The sequence below is a fragment of the Octopus bimaculoides genome, chromosome Z (assembly GCF_046866305.1).
Source record: "Octopus bimaculoides isolate indiv1 chromosome Z, ASM4686630v1, whole genome shotgun sequence".
NCBI lineage: Eukaryota > Metazoa > Mollusca > Cephalopoda > Octopoda > Octopodidae > Octopus > Octopus bimaculoides.
The window spans coordinates 48,888,433-48,907,238 of record NC_142944.1 but is presented as its reverse complement, the minus strand read 5'-3'; the positions used below and the strand labels follow the sequence as shown (position 1 = coordinate 48,907,238).

The following is an 18,806-nucleotide window of genomic DNA, read 5'->3' as shown; positions in this document are numbered from 1 at the left end:
CATGCGTCATACAGTCTGCCTTTTACTCTGAGTGAGAGTCCCTTTGTCGCCAGCAGGGGTAAGAGCTCTCTAAACTTTGCCCAGGCTATTCTTATTCTAGCAGCTACACTTTCAGCGCACCCACCCCCACTACTAACTTGGTCGCCCAGATAGCGGAAGCTATCAACTACCTCTAGTTTTTCACCCTGGAATGAGATAGAAGTTGTTTCCTGTTTGTTTACAGTCTTTATTGCACCTGAACATCTGCCACAAACAAAAACTAACTTGCTAGTTAACCTGCCTTTGATGTTGCTGCACCTCTTATGTGTCCATAGCTTGCACCGGGTACATCTTATAGAGTTACTACCTACTCCTTTTCTACATACTGAGCAGGGCCATCTACCTGAAGGGGTTTGTGTTTTATCTACATTCCTACTTATTAGGATTTTGGTTTTAGCTAGGTTGACTCTAAGGCCCTTCAATTCTAGACCTTGCTTCCACACCTGAAACTTCTCCTCTAGTTCTGATAGTGACTCCGCAATTAGGGCAAGGTCATCAGCATAGAGGAGCTCCCAGGGGCAACCTGTCTTGAACTCCTCTGTGATTGCCTGGAGGACTATGATAAATAAGAGGGGGCTGAGGACGGAACCTTGGTGGACCCCTACCTCTACCCGGAATTCATTGCTGTACTCATTTCCAACCCTCACCTTACTGGCAGCATCTCTGTACATGGCTCGCACAGCTCTCACTAACCATTCTTCTATCCCAAGTTTCCTCATTGACCACCAGATAAGGGATCGGGGGACCCTGTCAAAGGCTTTCTCCATGTCAATGAAAGCCAGGTACAGAGGTTTATCCTTAGCTAGGTATTTCTCCTGCAACTGTCTCACTAGAAATAAGGCATCAGTAGTGCTTTTACCTGGCACGAACCCAAACTGCATCTCATCTAAATTGATTCGCTCCCTAATTAGTTGGGCTATGACCCTCTCTGTAACTTTCATAACCTGATCTAACAGCTTGATGCCTCTGTAATTATTTGTATCTAAAGCGTCACCTTTACCTTTGTAGCAGTTGACTATGATGCTGCTACACCAGTCATTGGGTATGACTCCTTCGTGTATCACCTGGTTCGTAATACGGGTGACTAGGCTATAGCCAACACTGCCAGATATTTTGAGCATCTCTGCAGTGATTCCTGATGGGCCGGGGGCTTTCTCGGTCTTCATACTCTTAATTGCTTTATCTACCCTGGTACTATCAACTCGGATAGCTGGTCCCTCTATTGGGTCGACATACGGCAGGCTCTCTTTCTCCCATTCATTCTCTTTATTAAGCAATCTATCGTAGTGGCATCTCCAGACCTCTTTCTTTGCATCCTCATTTAGTGCAAGCGTACCATCATCCATGCGAACACATTTCTCTCCTACAACATCACTATTCTCTCTCCTACACTGTCTTGCAACACGTGATATTTACCTATATTTACCTATATTAAAAGTCACTTTGGGGGAATAATTTTCCTGTGTCTATGTATCCTTTTCTTTATTTCTGGCTTAATAGCAGGTGTGTAAGCTATTTAAATCCACTATCTTTAAGAGCTTTGTTATATAGTGGGGCAGCATTATTAAAAATGTTTATATCGGCGGAGAGGCTAGAAATTCTCCTACTAATATTCTTGGCTAAATTCTTAAAAACTATGGGTGGGGGCAGGAACCTACATTAATATAACTAAGATTGTTGGGCTTTCTATAGGGTTTGTAAATATTCTTTTGTAAATCCTGAGATATGTCAAGGAAATGAGAGAGGGTTTTTATGTCTATATATTTTGAGAATACGGTTGCGTGTATTTTTCATCTTTTATATTTTTTCCTACCTATTAGAGTAACTTCCTTTTATCCAATGGTTTTTTTTTTTATTAGTCTGTTATAGTAGCCGATGAAAATACATCGTAGATCTTAGCTCCGGCATTTGAAACTCTGAGTTCTATTATGACAACTTACTGATAGTCCTAAACTACTCATATATCAAATTCCTCTATTTACCTAATATCAAGGTCTCATTCTTTTGATGTCATTTTATTTTTATTATTATAATATATATATATATATATATATATAGAGAGAGAGAGAGAGAGAGAGAGATGGAAAATTAGTGATGTTCCTTATGAATGTCAACAATATGTTTTTGTACCTGGGATAGTACCACTCTAGGAATAGGCCTGTCTCCCTTGGCATCTCTCTAGCTATGCTTGCCCATGCAGGCTCTGATGGTGGGGGAAGATTATTGCACTGTCTTGATTTTGGTCTACTCTGTAATGAAGTGCTATCTGTTGGTGTCTATTCTATCTCTCAGATTATCCACCTTTTGGCCTTTAAATCATGTAATATGACCGTCCTGTCTGTATTTGTTTACTTTGATGGCACTGATGTTGTGTCATCAGTACCTCTCTCCTGCCAGATTCAGGCCTTCTTCTACCAATTATGCAGACCAATGCCTAGAATATTGCTCTCCATTTTGCACTGTATGACTATAAGTGTATGTGTATTATGTTACTTATTCCCATGTCTCATTGATGTGTGTCTTCACTAACATGTAAACTTTGTTTGATTATCTTGGTGTTTTTTTGTAGTGTTGTCTACCCTTCCAAAAGCTGCACAACTGAACACAATTCTTTTAATCTCTATGGTCACTTATCACTGTCTTGTGTCACCGTTCTTCTTAGGAAGAAATAACTGTCCTCCTACTCAGTGATCTGACCATCTATGGTGCTTCTGCTAAAATTGTGTGGTTGTCGATCAATTAACCTGGTCTTATTCAGGTATATGTTGAATCCAGCTGGTAGTGTGGTTGTTGGTGAAGATGACATCGACTTCCTGTAGTGTATGTGCTGTCCAGATGATGTCTGTGATGTCTAAGTGGGCGAGGTGCTCACCATCAATATTGATTTCCTTGCCTTCCTAATTGGTCTCTCTAATGAAAGCATCTTTCAGGCAAGAGGTAAAAAAGCTTTAGTGAAGTATTGTCTCCTTGTCTGACTCTCTCCTCTGTAGTTTGATCTTGTCATTGTCCTGGTGGAGTTTAGTATTGCTGTTAATCACACTGTCATACAATAAGGCTTGACCTTATGACTGTGTGACCACTGAAAGGGTATTATCAGGTGAACATTCTGCATATTATATACAAATATCTCAGAGTCTCACACAGGTAAACTGAAGTTATTATTGCACATAGTATACAGAAACTTTCTTCACAAGAACAGTTGTTGACATTCTAGACGATTCTTTCTTACTGACATATTTGATTGCATAGCATAGAAGCTGCTTAGAAAATTCCAGTTTAATTTCAATGTCTTCACCAGTGGTTTTCAACCATTTTTTTTTTGTCTATGGACCCCTTTGAATCCTATTTTACATAGGTGGACCCCCCACCCAGCCATTTAATATTTAATTCATATTAGGTTTACTCGTATATCGAGACATAACTGTATATATATATATATATATATATATATATATATATATATATATATAGTAAGTACTTTTACAGACGAATACCCCATGTATGTATATTTGAACTCGGAACATTGTATATACTTATATATATATATAAATATATATATATGTGTGTATGTGTACGTTCGTACATATAAAAGCACCCACTACACTCTCAGAGTGGTTGGCGTTAGGAAGGGCATCCAGCTGTAGAAACTCTGCCAGATCAGATTGGAGCCTGGTGTAGCCATCTGGTTTGCCAGTCCTCAGTCAAATCGTCCAACCCATGCTAGCAAGGAAAGCGGACGTTAAACAATGATGATGATGATGATATTAGAAATTGTGCTAAAAGATTGTGTGTCATAGAAGTATAAACAATTTATTACACATAAATTTTACCATAAAAAATTATGTATAGAACCCCAAAGATTATAGGGACCCTGGTTGAGAACCACTGATCTACATAGTTGCTTGTTTTACAATTGCTTTAAGATTCAATAGTGGCCCCACTGTTTGCATGTTTTGCAAAATGTGGACCATTTTAACAGAAACAAATTGCCATCGTCATGAAGTAATTGTCTTTAACTAAACTTTTTCTTTTCTGTTCTATATTGCAGGGCATGTATCATCATCTGTCATAGCAATGAATTGATGAATCAAACAGAACCTATTGATGATTCCAAGTTATTAAACTGAAAGGATTTTAGAACCTGACAAATAATATTTCTAAAATTTATAAGCAAGATTGAAAAAAAAAAACAAAAAAAAATTAACAATTAAAAGTAAGTATTTCTTCATTTTTCTCTTTCCAAATATAATTTTTAAAAAGTTAAAGAAGTGATTTTAAATTCTCAATTGCAGAATAATGCTAATAATATAGCCTGAAAAATGTTCATCTCCATATATAGAAATACTTTTTTTTTTTTTTGTTCTTCTGACCCTTTTTTTTTTTTGTTTACTCTGTCTGTCTGTCTCTCTCTCAGTCTCTCTCTCTCTCTATCTCTCTCTCTCTCTCTCTCTCTCTCTCTCTCTCTCTATCTCTCTCTCTCTCTCTCTCCCTCTCTCTCTCTCTCTCTCTCTCTCTCCCTCTCTCTTTCCTGCTCAAACTTTCTCTTTTCAAAGGTCCTTGGATTTTATTGCTTTACATTTATATTTTATATATTGCTGTAACTGATCTCCATGTTTGATGTGACATTGACATGCACTGACCTCCATGTCAACCCACTGACCTGCATATGTAATGAGCTAGTGTGACATGTTCAATATTGTCTGTAGATTCTACAACTGTTTATTAGATTTTGATATTCCCATCTCAAACACTGGTTTATTTCACACGTGTCATGTGTATATATGTATATATTACATGTTTACAATGCCTGATTGTTCTTTTTAAAATAATATATTATTTAATTTTATTATATAAACTTGTATTTATCTTTATTTCTCATATATGTGTATATATGGTAGAAGTAGTATTGGTACTGTAGCTTCTAAAATGCAGAGAGTACTCAATACTGAGACTGGAGTAAAGTGTATATGTGTGTATATATATATATATATATATATATATGTATATATATTTAATGTTGAAAGGATTCAAAATGTGCAACTTAAACAGACAGCTTTTAATGCAAAAGTGTTTAGCAGTGACAAGCAGATGTATATGTGTATAGTTACTCAACGGCCTAGGCTTCCTTGCTAATGCACTTATCAAACTTAAATAATTCTGTTAGTATTGTAAAAACTTATCAGATTTGTGTAACTCTTGTAGTATTGTCAGGTAAGAAACAAACAGAATGCAATATATATATATATAAATATATATATATATATATATATATATATATATATATATATATATATATATATATATATATATATATATATATATATATATATATATATGCTCACACTCAGCCTTATGTATTGTGTTCAGTTTCTTCCAAATGTAGTTATGTATATGTGTGTCTTGGTGTATTTATCTATTATCATGTGTTAGGATATATATGTGTGTATGTGTGTGTGTGTTTGTGTTATATGTATGTACTTATAACTCTCTTATCTATATGACATATTTATGTGTATGTATGTGTGTGTGTTCTGTGTGTGTGTGTGTGTGTGTGTGTGTGTGTTATATGTATGTACTTATAACTCTCTTATCTATATGACATATTTAACAGATATGTATCATTGAAAAAACAGAAGCTGCAATTTTTGTCCAGAGGAAAAAAAAAATCCCTTTATAGAGTATTGTGTTAAAAATAAAAACAATGTACTTTAGAAGTAGGTGAAATAAAATTGTCCCAGAATTGACTATGAGGCCAATAGATGTGCATACTGCCATTGTTACAGATTGTCAGTGTCAAGTACTTGGGCCACCTCTGAAAAGAGGTTGAATCTGCTAGTCTGATGTATATAGAAACTATGTATAAGCAATGGACTGGTTGCAGTAAAGCTGTTTAGGCTGAATGAAATTTAAATTATGCAATAGAGGTAGCTCTAGAGTGAAATCTTTATCTATATGACATACTTAATATATGTCTATTTTTGAAAATTTGTATTCCAGTATGAAGGTGCATGGCTCAGTTGTTAGAGAGCATTGGGCTTATAGTCATTGAGTAGTGAGTTCGTGTGTGTTATGTTCTTGAGCGGAACACTTTATTTCATGTTGTTCCAGTTCACTCATCTGTAAAAATGAGTTGCGACGTCACAGGTGCCAAGCTGTATCAGCCGCTTTGCCTTTCCTTTGGATAATATCGGTGGCATGGAAAGGGGTGGATGGTATGTATGGGCGACTGCTTGTCTTCCATAAACAACTTTGCCTGGACTTGTACCTCAGAGGGGAATTTTCTAGGTGTAATCCCATGGTCATTCATGACCAAAGGGGGTCTCCCTTTTGTATTCCAGCCTAAGCCGTATCATTACAAACCATTGTATTGTTCATACAATGTTTCTATATACTTTAAATTACCCAATTTGACCTTGTTACAGTAGTAACACAAGGGTATGTCATTGAAAAGCCATAAAAATGGTGAAATGTGCATCTGTCAGTTGTTGCACTCGCTTCCAGGTCAATTTTGTTCCGCCTTGTTCTGAACTATATTGTGTTTTATAACGCAATATGTCTATAAAGGGATTTTTTTGCCCAACAGAAACTGCAGCCTCTTGCTTTTAATAACGACACATTTATGTTAAATGTCATAGATAATTTTACTCTAGAGTTTCTGCTCTATATTTGCCTGTTTGTCTGTCTATATGTATGTATGTGTGTATGTATATATGTGCGTGTGTAGGTTGGTAGATAGATATGTGTAACAATAATTATGGAATACACTGAGACAATAACAAAAAAAAATGCGTTAGCACTCTCCCACCATCACCTTCCGATACAATTGAAACTAAAGCGTCACCATGAAAATATCAAGTTCCAGATATCTGCTTCCATTCTCTTCTTTTGCTTTTGTTTTGCACGTCACACATCACTACCCTCTTGATGATCTCCATAGAAATTCATTTAAAGTAAAATTTATATGTTCTTTCGTTATTGTCAGCAAAATATTTTCATGATTGTACAAATTTTTTCAGGACTGTAATTTAAAAGAAATATGGCTGCCATTTCATTTGCATTAATTTTTAAATTAACAAAGAATTTAGTGAAATAATTTTTACTTTCATTGCCATGTCAAACTGCTTTTTTTTTTTTTTTTTTTTTTTTTTCATCATCATAATCATCGTTATTATTATATTTATGCCCATTTTTCTTTGCTGGTATGGGTTAAATGAAGTCTTTTGAAGCAGATTTTGCTGTTACTGGCTGCTTTTCCTATCACTAACTCTCACATTTTTTTTTTATATATACAAGTAAGGTGTTTTCCATTCCACAGTTCTTCACACATATCAGTGAAGAACGGGAAATTGTTTACTGTGGTGTTTTAGTTCTCAGACATTATATGAGAAAGCATATGGAATCAACATTCAGACTCACATATGCACACACACACACATAAACATATACACACATACATATACATATATACACACATACATACACACACATGCATACATGCACACACACATATATACACTTGCATACATATGCACATACACAACATACATCACATGCATTCATACACATCCATACACAACATACATACACACATATGCACACACAACATGCACACATTCATTCATGCATACATTCATACACACATATACATACACAACATACATACACACATGCATTCATACACATATGTATACACACATATATTCATGCACACACATAGATACACATGCATTCATACACACATACATACATACACACACATACATACACACATGCATTCATACACACACATACATACACAACATACATGTATTCATACACACATATACATACTCAACATATATACACGCATGCATTTATACACACATACACAACATACATACATGCATTATAAACACATACACACATGCATTCATACACAACATACATACACACATGCATTCATACACACATATACATACAGAACATACATATGTAGGACCATTAAATCCTGACGTTTTTGTTTTCTCTCTTCAGTTTTTTTCTATCTCTCCATGCGTTTTTTCCTGTCATCCCTTTCTGTCGAAAGACTGTAGGCTCGAAATGTAAAAGACTTTTCCATTTTCCCCAAGTGTCAAAATGATATACCTGATCGTTGTTCCCTCAACTGCCTCTGTCTTTTGCTTCCTGTACATTTGAACTACATACACACATATATGTATACACACAAACACACATACACATGCACAAATACATACACAGATGCATACATATACACACGTGCATAGATACATAGACATATATATATATACATACACATATATTCACACATATACATACACAACATACATGCACACACATACATACTGGGTTACTACAATTTTCATCTAGCATATCCACTCACAAGGAGCTGATAGACCCTGGGTTGTAGAAGAAAACACTTGCGCAAAATGCTGTGCATCCAGATTGAACCCCAAACCACATTCTTGCTACAAATTTCATAATCACACAGACATATCTTTGCCTGAAAATTACGATGGAAAGATTTAACCCTTTAACATTTAAACTGGCCATATCCAGCCCAGATATTCTACCTGTTTTATGTTCAAACCAGATCCAGCCTCACACACCTATCTGACAATGTGATTCAAAAATAAATATGCAATCACATCAAGATCTCAGAACTACTAGATAATGCAAGATTAGTTGAAAACAGTGTGATTAAATAAACATTAGATTTGATAGAGTATTCTGAATGCCAAAGGGTTAAATATGTGAACACTAACCCTTTCATTACCAATCCGGCTGAAACCGGCTCTGGCTCTGAGTACAGAGGTCTTTGTTTCCATAAGTTTTGAATTAAATATCTTCCACCAAATCTTAGTCACAATTTATGTTCCTAACATTAGCTGAATGATAACTAAGTTATTTTACTAAACCCTTTGTTTAAAGTAAAGAAAAGAAACTGACCATCTCAAAATGAATACAATAACAAAAGGGTTAAACAATAAAGATCTGTATCAGAAAACCAGAAGTGTCTTCAGGTGGGTGTTCTTATAAAAAGGGTCAATTTACCAATGCTTCATTCTTTAATCATCTTGATTGTAGTTTTTTTAGATTCATGAGGAACTGCAGGTGTTTTATAAACATGCTGTTACCGGGCAATTCTATCACAACATGTACTGCTTTTTTGTTTGTTTTGTTATTGTTCCTTTTTTCTTCTTCTGCTTCTGACTCATCACAGCTGCTGTTTCTAGCAGGTAGAACCGCCGCCACATCGAAATATCTCTTCTTACCATCTCAAATCTCTTTGCTTCCTGTTTCTCTCCTACATCAATAGCATTCTTGCTTGCTCTTACTTTCCCTTGCAACAATATATAGACTTGTAAGGCAGCAGCATTGTTTGCCACTCCTCTTTCATTTTTTTGTGTACACACACACACACACACACACACACACACACACACACACACACACACATACACACACACACACACGCGTGCACACACACGCGCGCACACACACGCGTGCGTGCGCGCTCAAGTGTGCGTGTGTATGCGTTTGGACATACACACACATGCAACAACATATATTCCACTGTCAGATGTTTAATCCCCTCTCCTATCCCTGCAGCTACCTTATGACCTTGGACATGATTAATGAATAGGAATCTCACTACATACCACGAGAACTTAGTCATTATTCAACAGTGCCAAGGCAGTGTACATTAAAAAAAAAAAGAATGCACACAGAGGTGGGAGAGGGTCTTTTTTAGGTTCAAAAGAAATATTAACCATGACAGTACTTACCACCAGATCAAACAAGCAAAACAAAAAGTAAAAAAAAAAAAGAGAGAGAGAGTGATTACTTAAACTGCAAGAAATATGAACAGCCAGATATGTCTCAAATCATATCTTTCAAGGAAGATAATGTGTGCATGAACAACTCTAAAGGAGGTCTCATACGGCCATAAATATGACATAGTTTTTTAAAGGGCTGAGCAAGCCAGCCCAGGCTATATTTTTCAGAAGATATCAGGGCAAATTTATCTCCCACTCGCTTTAGTAGAAGTGTTACTGTTGGGTGTACATGAACAACATGTGGCTCATAGCTCTCTAGTCTCATGTAGCATTTTGTGACTTTTTTTCTTATGGAGACCAGTGCCAAGCTAAGAGGATTGTTCAGTACTGGGCTGCAAAGAAAGAATAAATTTTAGAATTTTATTTCTATTTTATGGCCTATCATAGTCTGCAGGATGTCTTTGCACTATATACATAATATAAATGTATTAGATGTTATAATTAAATTATATATTATACACTTTATTGTGTTTTATTATGTGCATGATACCCCATTCTGTGGTAAAACTGTTTTGCATGGAACAGGTCTATTGTGCAAAAAAAGTTCAGGGATTGTTGTTTTATATCATACTGTATGCCTCTACTCGGTCGCTCGACATGCTATTTCGGACCCCTAAAAGAGTTTTGTAGCATATTAGGAGGTCACAGGAATTCATTCAATGAAAAAAAAAAAAAAATTCCTATGATTCCAGATGGAGGGGGGGGGGGTTCCTCCCACCCTTTTTTCTGAACCAAAATAAGGGATTTGCAGCATATTAGGAGGTCAGGGTACTTGATTCCATGCAAAAAAATCCAAGTTTTTTTTTGGTTTTTTTTTTTTCCTTAATGAAAATCATGCAGATGTTAATATAGAAATTTACCATAATTTTGTTGCTATTTAGTCTCAAGTCAACCCTGATACAGCAAGCCTATTATCAAAGACATTCCAGCCAAATCGTCTTTTTAGGGATAATCTAGGACATTACGTACAATGGCCGTGTGATTTAGGTAAGGGGATACTTTAGCTGCTATTTTTAGTGTGTCAAGCGACCAGTTAGAGGGTCTTTCATTGGTTCGATTGCGTGAGATTTTTTTTTACACATCTATATATTTGTATATATATCATTGGCACTTATCAAACACGAATTTGGCCATTATCACTCTGTAACTTCTGCTTATTATTAATGTGTGTGTGTGTGTGTATCTCTTCGAAATGCTTAGTGTTAGAATGGTGGCAGCTGATGAAGGAAATGTTCTCTATTTGGCCTGTGTATTTTCTGTACTCTTGTTTATCATTTTGTCCACGTTTTTTTGCAATGTCCTGTACCCAGATATGCATCTATATATACATGTAGATGTAGGTATGTACATATATATGCATATACTCATTTATTATTTGTATTATACATATATATATATATATATATATATATATAATGGACCTGGAAGTTGTTGTTTGCAACCAGCAGCAGTAATTTTCTTCAGCTGAATACACGTCAGTGATTGATTAAAATTACCCAAATACGACAACTTTAACATGAAATAACTTCTAAAATACAAAATTTTGTCAAAAATGTTAAGAGTAAACCCTCTTCTTTGTGACACATTCTACTAGTATCTGAAGTTTCAAAGTGTTTAGTTAAAAAAAATTAATTAAAAGATCTGGCCGTCAAATTGAATAGATCCTTTTTTTCCATTTTTTTTTTTTGCCTTTCTTCATTCACTCACATCAGTAAGTTGGTAGGATTGTTAGAACAACAGACAAACTACATAATTTAGTCATCAACCCTTTAATTGGTTAAATCAAATACTACTTTAGTCTACTTTATCTTTTATCCTTCCAAGACCTATAAGATAAAATACCTTCACCTCACACCACTTTCCCTCTCTCTCACCAGATATATAGATAAGCCATGTGTGTACCTCTTCAGTAAGACACCCTCTATCATACATGGACACATATACAGTCAGACAAAAGGCAACAATACATGTCTGCAAGTTGGCTATCAAGCCTCATCCATTCCTCTTCTATCAAGCCTCATCCATTCCTTTTCTACCACTACTTCTGATAATGTAAGGCCAGTTGGATTTAGTCTGTCAGTTTGGAAATCTACCTAACTCCCCTTTGGTACATAGGCATCCTACCTGCCATGGAGGCATCAACCTGCCACTGGCAGGCTTATGTACATTACTCTCATAACAAGCTCCCGTCATAATGAATTACCTGATACAATATAAGAAAGTCTTTTTTGTCTTTAATCTTTATTTATGATGGCATGGCACCCTAGTCCATACCAAAAGTGAAGATATGAACAGAAGAGATGAATTCCACATGCAAGTAGCACATCTAGGAAGGCAGTAATTCTGAATAAGAATTGGTATAAATCAGGGGTGACTCCTTGCGGCTTTAATAGGCAAATTCTTTTGTGTTGGTGGTATGATAAAATGTATCACACAGATATTATAAGGTAGCTGGGTATTTGAAGGGCATGTATGGTCTATAGAATCCATACCTAAATGGGATACTCTTTACTCTTTTACTCTTTTACTTGTTTCAGTCATTTGATTGCGGCCATGCTGGAGCACCGCCTTTAGTTGAGAAAATCGACCTCAGGACTTATTCTTTATAAGCCTAGTACTTATTCTATCGGTCTATTTTTGCCAAACCGCTAAGTTACGGAGACATAAACACACCAGCATCGGTTCTCGAGCGATGCTAGGAGGACAAACACAGGCACACAAACATATACACACACATAAAAAAAATATACGACAGGCTTCTTTCAGTTTCTGTCTACCAAATCCACTCACAAGGCTTTGGTCAGCCCGAGGCTATAGTAGAAGACACTTGCCCAAGGTGCCATGCAGCAGGACTGAACCCGGAACCATGTGATTGGTAAGCAAACTACTTACCACACAGCCACTCCTGCGCCTATGTATATAGTAACTCCAGATAAAAAAAAAGCAAAAAAAGAAACATAGAGGGAGCATTTTAGTCCAATCAATGACAACCTTTTGTGAGAGTGGTATGATAAAATGCACTCCATCTGCATTGTAAGTCATATTCAACAGAAATTTGGTTGGCTTTTCTCTGTTGCATGGCTAGGTGATTAGAATGTAGAAGGAAAGAATCACGAGACAAATCCTTCAAGTTGAGCCAAATGGCAGAAGACCTAGGGGTAGACCAAGATCGAAATGGTTGGATAATCTCCTTTGTCTTAGTCTCAGTCACTCTTGAGAATCAAGTCAGAAAGTGTAATGGCAATTGCTTTAGGTAGGACCCTATTCAGGACTCTACCCACCTCCAACCCTACCAGGAATATTGGGTGGAAAAGGTGGATGGATGGCATGGCCAAGTGGCAAAAATCTATGGCGGATATGACAAGATGAAGGAGTACAACCAGTAGCAAGACATGAGAATACAATCAAAACATGCCAGGATAGAAAAATGGTAATAAAACTACTCTGATAGTGATGATGTATATTTTAAATCTTATTTATGGTCTTCTATCAGATACACTCATCGTTAATTGCTGAGGAAGCTGATTGAATCGATAGTAGCTACATCCAATTATGTGGTTTTCTATGCTTAGTGTATCGCCAGGCAAGGCAGGGACTGTTGTAGCATATTTTAAGAGTCAATACCTTGCTGGTTTCTGTTGGAGACTGCCAAAATAATTGTAAAATCTCTTCTTTTCCTTTTAATGCAAAGATAGATGCCTAATGAAGATAATGATTCAATTTTAATTAAGGATCCTGTGTGTTTATCAAGTTACACCAAGATATGCTTGTGATTATGAGTGAGTGACTATAAGTGTGTGTATGTGTGTGTCCATATACACATATATATATACATACACATGGTGTGTAACTCTACTTATAGGCATCATTGTCATTAGATTACACATCTCACAGCTCTAAATGATAATGAATTATATTTAGTTTCCTGACAAATTAAATTGTTCATTTAAGCTTGCTGTTCATTAGCACAGCATAACAAGACAAGGAGGGGGAGTTAATTTTTTTTTTTTTTCAAGGCATTATTATTATTTTAAGAAGCAACACCTGAACTTCAAACACTTACATAACCAACTGGCTGATTCATTCAACCATGAAATTCTTTTGAGGGTATTTATTGCCTGCTGTGATAAGCAAAACAATAACACATCTTCATGTCTTCATCGTTCTGACCTACTCATCTTGTATATTAGAATAGTTTCATATGTAGGGTGAAAGAATTGAAGTAAAAATAGTGGCTGAGATTTTTTTTTTTTTTTCGGTACAGAATGGTACCAAATGGTAGAGTAGCAGCATATTCTGTTGATGGTGACCAGATTTCACTGTAAGCTATGGGTTCCCAATTCTTTTCAGTAATGGAAGATAAGTTTATAAGGTTTTTATCATTAATTGCTTCACCTGTTTCAGTCTTTGGACTGTGACCATGCTGGGGCAGTACTTTGAAAGGTTTAGTTGAGCAAATCAACCCTCGTACTTATTTTTTAAGCCTGGTACTTATTAGTTTCTTTTGTTGAAACATTGTTTAGGGGATGTAAACAACCCAACATTAGTTGTCATACAGTGGTGCAAGTCAAATACAAAGATACAAACTTATATATATATATATATATATATATATATATAAATATATATATATCAAAAATTTTAATTTGATATATAACTAAGGAGATCGATCCTTAAGGAGTCTACTTTAGACCTTTGCGGAGAAATCTCTTGCTATATTGGTAGCGATTACATGTTTTTCTCATCAACACATTGTGGAGATATCATCATATGAACAAATATATATATATATATATACACACACACACACACACACACACACACAGACTTTCAATTTCCATCTATCAAATCCACGTACAAGGCTTTGGTTGACATGGGGCTACAAGTAGAAGATACTTGCCCAAAGTGTCACGCAGTGAAACTGAACCAAAGACCACATGCTTGCAAAGCAAACTTGTCAAGCACACAGCTACATCTGCCCCTATTTATTAGTTTTTTTGTGTGGGGGAGTATACGTTTAAGTCAAAGGAAAAACACCCAGGATCCCTAAACCTCCACAAGCTGTCTAAGACAAACAGTTGATATAGTTGATGTCTAACTGGAACATCTCTGTCAGTTTGCTTTCATCGGTCATTGTTTTTATGGTCCACTATTTTACATGAAGTCAATGGTTAGACAGGACTTCCTGATGCATATTCTACAGCTGGATGCCATTTCTGATGTCAACCAACCCTTATTTACATACACTTTGCATATCAAGTTCTTTTTCTCTTATTTGTATCCCTAAACTTACATTGTGTGTGTGGTGGAAGTATCGTGCCAGGTATCATAGCAGTGTTCCATTAAGTTTGGAGCTCTGGAGTGGGTCCCAAACTGTTCAGAGCTGGAACAATTTTCTGGCTCTAAAGAGTATGGTTAGTCTTTGAGATGCAATTTTAGTTGCCAGGGAAGATCAGATATTATGAGGCCTTAGCATTTGTCACAATAACTTGGAGGGTTTGAATTGCATGCTGTCCAGTACAGCACTGTTCTCTTATTATGAACAGCAAATGTGCTTTGGGAGTTATTGAAGGGAACAAAATTGTTATTTCTCTATATAATGATGTTTTCTAAAACCTGAAAGGAGAACAGGTTCATTGTAAGACATCTTGGTCATGTGTGGATAGTGCTGATGTGAGAAAGATATGGTTGAAATGAAGGTCATTATAATTTGCATAATGAGTGAGAATTGTTGGAGACAGGAGCAAGTAGGTCGTTGATTTACTGTTCAGTAGCAAGAGTGTGAGGAATATGGTTTAACTATGGCGCAATTAAGTTGATAGGATCACCGAGAGAGAGAGAGAGAGAGAGAGAGCCCATTTTGTACTTAACAGAAGTGCTGTGTATTGAGAAGAAGGTGCTAAATTCAGAAATGAGAAAGATGAAACCACTTTGCAAACAGTTTTGCTATGTGACTTTCATGGTAGACATAGTCAAATCTTTTACCGATATCAATTGCACCAATATTGTTATGCCATAATTTCTGACTGTCAAAGAGGCTACAAGTGAGTGACATAGGAAGGTTGACTCGAGAGATGTAATACTGGTGGTCACTAGGAGAGTGTGAGTGAGACTCATTGTATTACCCCTATTACTTGTTTCGTTCCAACAGCACTCTCACAAACTGGACACTTATTTATTTATTTTTGCCTTGTTTTAAATATGAATTATTTGAATTTGCTCTAAAGTCAACTTTGCTATGTCACTCACTTGTAGCTTCTTCGACTCTCAGAAATTATGGGATAACAATATTGTTGCAATTGATATCAGTCAAACATTTTTTTTTTTTGTTTAACAAAACTGTCTGACAAACGGGTACATGAAACTCTGAGTAACAACTTTTGTTATATTTCTGCTGCTTTTAAATAAAGTATATATATATATATATATATATATATATATATATATATATATATATATACACACATATGTATGTGTGTGAGTGTATATATGTGTATATATATTCATATATATATATATATATATATATATATATATATATATATATATATATATACATGTATATATACATACATATATACATACATATATATATATATATATATATATATATATACATACATATATATATACATGTATATATACATACATACATATATATATGTGTGTGTGTGTGTATATATAAATACATTCATCCATATATATACATATATGTGTATATATATATATATACACACACATATATGTGTATATATACACACATATATACACATTCATATATATATATATGTATACATATATACATACACATTCTTGTCTATGTACATAAATACATATGTACAGAGGCAATGTGGCCAATGTCAGTGTTGTGTAACTGGCACCCATGCTGGTGTCATGTAATTTGCACCTATTACACTCTTGGAGTGGTTGGTGTTAGGAATGGCATTCAGCCATAGAAACCATGCGAAATCAGACTGGAGTTTGGTGCAGCCCCTCAGCTTACCAGCTCTGGTCAAATTGTCCAACCTATACCAGCATGGACACCAGATGTTAAATGATGATAATGAGAGAGAGAGAGAGAGAGCAGGAGAGAAAGGGAGAGAGAGAGAGAGCAGGAGAGAAAGGGAGAGAGACAGAGAGAAAGAGAAGTAGTCTGTTCCTATTCAAAGCTCAACCGCTTCTTGTTAGATGTTGTCTTTCCGTGCATGAACATGTAAGTGACTGCTTAAGTTCCAAGAACTGTTTGAAATTTGCTTTACAAACAGCAAATATGTCTCCCACTCAAGTGGCACAATATTTGAATGTTATGCTTGATTTATTAATATTAAAATGCCTCTTTAGATTAACACTGGACTTAACATGTCTTATTACAAATCTGGCATCTCAGCATATCCATTGAAATGATCTTTATGTCATTTGGGTAAACTGGACAAAAATTAGTTTCAATATGTGAAGTGAAGCCAACCTGACAAGTCTTTCAACATGTTGAATGACTGAAGGATGGCACTATTCTGTTGAACAACTGAAGGATGGAACTATTTCTATTTTTAGCAAGCTGTTATTTTTCTGTTATTCTCCTTTCATTTTGCATACTTTACCCAGATCTTTTTCTCATCATTTATTTCTGTCAAGAGCAATAGATTCAACATCTTTGTATGGTATATTCAACTCCCCAAGACTGGTTTTTAGCAAGTCTTTATGCTGCTTTTTTTGGTTTGCACTATTTTTGCTTCTTAACAGAAAGCTCACCATAAAAAAAAAAACCTGCTTAGAGATGCACTAATTCCCCATCTGTATTCAATAGCCAGTCCACTACAACTGATCAGAAACTAGCATAGTGTGAACCGATAACATTTCTGCTCTCTTTAAAACATCCATATCAATCTACACCAGGGCAGGCTCTTGCTGTTGTCCAAATGTATGTGAAAGATGAAAAGTTAGCTGTTGTTCGTTCCTTTAAAAACCTCAGCAGCATGGTTAACTCAAAAAGAACTCTGGGTAGAGAAAATGCATCTTGCATTCAAAAGACAGCAAAGTCTTTTGGTTCTCTAATGCACTGTATAGTTACAATGGACATACTGAGTTCAGCACAAAAATTTTGCCCTATTGTGCATCTGTACTCTCCTCTCTTCTTTATTTGGTAGAAACATGGACTGTTTACAACCACCATATAGAATCATTAAGATTCGTTTACCAAAAATGTCTTCATCAAATTCTCAGGATTAGCTGGAAATCATTTATATATATTTCCACAACCCAGACTGACCAAGATTTTTTCTTACCTTCAGTTGTAGAGAGGTTATGTGCCTCTGGCCAACAAGTCTGATGAATCACCTACACTGCTAAGAACTTACAAGTGTGAAATTAATGGTAACTCCCTACTAACCAGTCATAACCAACAACTATATTAATTATTACTACTCTAAAATTTTAGGGTATGCTTCGTTTCATACTTAAAAACTATATATATATATATATATATATATTTGTGGAATTTATATGGACGCATGTATGTATGAATATATGTGTGCACATGTATGCATGTATGTATAAATATGTGTGCATGTGTGTGTGTATATACATATATATGTGTGTGTAAGTGTTTATATGAATATGTATGTGTGTGTGTATGTATGGATATGTATCTGTGTATATGAATATATGTATGTATGTGTGCATGTGTGTATGTATGTATGTATGTATGTATGTATGTATGTATGTATGTATGAATATATATATGTATATATCTATGAAAATATATATTAATGAATATATATATATATATATATAACGTAAAAACCCATGTAATTTACGCACTTTTTTGTAAAAACAAAAATAAACTTTAGTTGGTGCGTAAATTACATGAGTAGATCATTTCCAGAAATATTTTTAAAAAATTTTTTTTCAAAATGATGTACAAATGTAAACATT

General features: G+C 35.3%; 1 protein-coding gene and 1 long non-coding RNA gene across 10 annotated transcripts in view; one reads left to right on the top strand and one right to left on the bottom strand.

The window, feature by feature from the left end:
- The window catches only part of LOC128249590 (uncharacterized), a 41,342-nt gene that overhangs the window by 21,625 nt on the left and 911 nt on the right, over positions 1-18,806 (bottom strand). The gene's annotated exons all lie outside the window — the stretch shown is intronic.
- The window catches only part of LOC106875156 (uncharacterized), a 416,143-nt gene continuing 401,266 nt past the window's right edge, over positions 3,930-18,806 (top strand). For 3 of the 9 annotated variants that reach the window (XM_089365264.1, XM_089365270.1, XM_089365275.1), the window contains exon 1: positions 3,942-4,252. The gene's annotated coding sequence lies outside the window, so the exon portion shown is untranslated. Of the gene's footprint in view, positions 4,253-18,806 lie in introns of all 9 variants that reach the window. The other 6 variants (XM_089365262.1, XM_089365259.1, XM_089365260.1 and 3 more) reach the window with 3 other exon arrangements.